The 3,331-nt window shown below is 35.3% G+C and overlaps 1 pseudogene; it reads left to right on the top strand.

Moving 5' to 3' along the window:
* Nucleotides 1-1,236: 1,236 nt before the first annotated feature.
* On the top strand, nucleotides 1,237-1,592 carry LOC100425714 (RNA guanine-N7 methyltransferase-activating subunit-like protein pseudogene; annotated as a pseudogene).
* The last annotated feature ends 1,739 nt before the right edge of the window (nucleotides 1,593-3,331 follow it).

Below are 3,331 nucleotides of genomic sequence, written 5' to 3'. Positions count from 1 at the left end.
CTCCTAGCCATATTGTCATAAAGTCTCACATTAATAAAGGCTTATTTCCTCAGTTCTTATTCTCTGATACATTGTACCTGCTCTTAATAAAAATTATAAGACATGCTAAAAGTGAAAGAAAGAAAAGGAAGGAAGGAAGGAAGGAAGGAAGGAAGGAAGGAAGGAAGGAAGGAAGGAAGGAAGGGAGGGAGGGAGGGAGGGAGGGAATCCAAAAACTAACATAAAGCACAATCTGAGGAGACAAGTATCAGAATAAAACTCAGATATGATACAGCCACTGGAATTACCAGAGAGGGAATTTTTTAATATAGACTTAGGGAGTACAGGTGTAGATGTGTTACATGGATATATTGCATAGTGGATAAGTTTTGAGTTTTTAGTGTAACCATCACCTAAATAGTGTACATTTTACCTATTAGATATTTTCTCATCCTTCACCACCCTCCTGTCTTTCTAGGTCTCCATAGAATGCTACTCAATCATAAAAAAAAATAAAATCGTGTCTTTTATAGCAACATGGATGGAACTGAAGGTCATAATCTAAAGTGAAATAACCCAAAACAGAAAGTCATATATCGCATGCTCTCCTTTACAAGTGGGAGCAAATAGACACAGAGAGTGGAATAGGAGGGAATTTAAAATACCTATCATTAATATGTTAATTAATACCTATGATTAATAAGGCTTTAATGCAAAATGTATATACAAACCAAAAACAAACACAATCAAGTAATCAAGTAACACAAGTAGAGAGAGAAAAAATCTAATGAATCAAAAGAAAATGCTAGAAATTCTGTCCCTCATTAATTGGGGGTGGCTCCTGAGATGTTTGCTCATTTTTTTCTTTTTTTTTTTTTTTTTTTTTTTTGACGTAACAGAAATAAAGAATGCCTTTGATAAGCTCATCAGAAGACTGGACATGGCCAAGAAAAGAAAAAACAAAAACAAAACACCACTGAGCTTGAAGACATGTCAGTAGAAGTTTCCCAAAGCAAAATGTAAAGAGAAAAAGTATGGGAGGTGGTTGTCAGATGCTAGTGGGAGGGACTCCATTACCTTAGAGAGCTGGAGTGGTCTGGACCTCCAGGTGTGGTGGGCCAGAGGCACCTCTCCTGCAACCTCTCATTGTCTCTCTGGTGGGGTTCGGCCCAAGGTGGATTGACACAGACTTTGGTGGATTTTGAACAACCTAAACATTAAGCAATACACCTTCCTCAAATCTTTGGGAATTTCAGAATGACTAACACTTCCAAAGCTGTTCCAACTTTTGAAGAGATGTTGGCTAGTAGATTCACAGAAGGTGACAGGGAGTATCAGCACTACCTGAAACGCCCTCCTGAGTCCCCTCTAATTGTTGAGGAATGGAATAGCAGAGCTGGTTGGAGCCAAATAAATAGAAGCAATCAGTTTCAAGATAACAGACAGTTCAGAAGCAGGGATAGCAGCCAGGGATGGCCAAGTGACAACTGATCTAATCAGTGGCATGGATGATGCTGGGTTAACGTTACTCATAACACAGACAAGAACCTTACTATCTCCACCAATATGGACACTATGGTTACAACCAACAGCCCCCTTATGGTTGCTACTGATAGAAATGTCAGCAGCTTTTAGTAAAACCATTTACTCTGCTACCATGACAGAAGTTTGGGTGTCTTCTGTTGGTCATAGCCTTACATCTGATTTTAGAGACTAGATTATTGATTTTTTGGAACTTGAGATTTCTTTTTTAATAGATCTTACTCGTGAGATGCGATTGTTGCTGGAAATACCTAAAATGGTGAATTATACTGCTTGACTTGTACCTCAGATTCTTCTTTGTTTCATGACTTAATAGTGCTTTGAGTTTGGTGTAATTTTCTTATTTGACCTCTAGGAGTTGTTTGTTTTACACAGAAAAAAAAAAAAATTAATAGAAAATGCTTGCTTTTACTTTGTAAGGTAGAGGAGTATCCATATGCTTACATGTGCTCATCTCTAAAATTCTACAAGTTAATAGAATCAGCTCATGAATGCATAGCTATGCTTACTTGTGATATATTATACATAACATCAGCAGTTGAAAGGTAAAATAGTTTTTAATTTTTTTTTTTTTTTTTGCTTTTATTATGTGACTATGGTACTGTGTGATTCCTTATTCTGTAGATTTGAGGTAACTCCACATTCATTTTGGTCTCTTTTTACAGGGAAACCTGTAAAAAAAAAAAAAAAAAGAAAAAAGAAAGCTGTAAAATAAGCAGGAGACAGAAAAAGAATGGGGAACAAAAAGAAAATATCAGAAAACAAAATATCAAAAAAATCAAAACTGTGATCATGTCAAAGGTATAATAGATACATAATTAGAATACAAGAAGAGGAAGAGAGAGAAAACAAAGAACAATATTCGCAATATTAATGACACAGAATTTTTCAAAATTAATGAGAACACCAAACCATAGTTCCAGGAGACTGGGAGAACATCAAACAGAATAAACACCAAAACACCAACATGTAGACATATTATTTTTAAACTTCAGAAAAACAAAAGCAAAGAAAAAGTATTAAAAGAAGCCAGAGAAAAGAGCACCTGACCTATAGAAGACCAAGAACAAGAATTACAGTGGACTTCTTATCAGAAACCATGCAAGCAAGAAGAGAGTGGAGTGAGGTGCTTATGTGTTGAGAAACAAAAACCACGCATTGAGATTTCTATACCCAGTGAACTTCTCCTTTAAAAATGAAAAAGAAAGACTTTCTTAAACAGACAACTCCAACTCAAATCCAGCAGTGGGCCCTGCAAGAAATATTAACAGTCCTTCAGCGAGAAGAAAAATGATATAGGTCAAACTCAGACTTACAAAAAGAAAAGAACCTTGAGAAAGAGTGAATACACATAAAATAGTCTTCAGTTTTTCTTATTCTTAATTGATCTAAAAGGTAACTCTTTGTTTAGAGTAATAATAGTGATAAGCTATTGAGTGATTGTAACATATGGATAGTTGAAATTAGTGAAAGCAACATTGTAAGAAATAGGAGGAAAAAATAGGAACTACATTGTTTTAAGATATCTGCCCTACAGGTGAAGTGGCATATGATCTTATATTAGTTGTAAATATATATTGCAGACTCTAGGGGATGAAAAGAAATTTAAAGAGAAGAATAATAGTTATGCTAAGAGAGGTGAGAAAATAGAATCATATAAAATCTCAATTAAGACAAGAGAATGTAGAAAGAGAAGGTGTGAGAGGTTGAATTTTGCCTTCCCCTACCCCGCCAAAGTCATATGTTAAAGTTCTCAGAACCTCAGAATGTGACTGTATTTGGAGATATGGCCTTTAGGGAGATAATAATG

This window comes from Macaca mulatta, chromosome 1 (genome assembly GCF_049350105.2).
Source record: "Macaca mulatta isolate MMU2019108-1 chromosome 1, T2T-MMU8v2.0, whole genome shotgun sequence".
Classification (NCBI taxonomy): Eukaryota; Metazoa; Chordata; class Mammalia; order Primates; family Cercopithecidae; genus Macaca; species Macaca mulatta.
The sequence above is the reverse complement of the archived record's forward strand: the minus strand, read 5'-3'. Positions and strand labels throughout refer to the sequence as shown.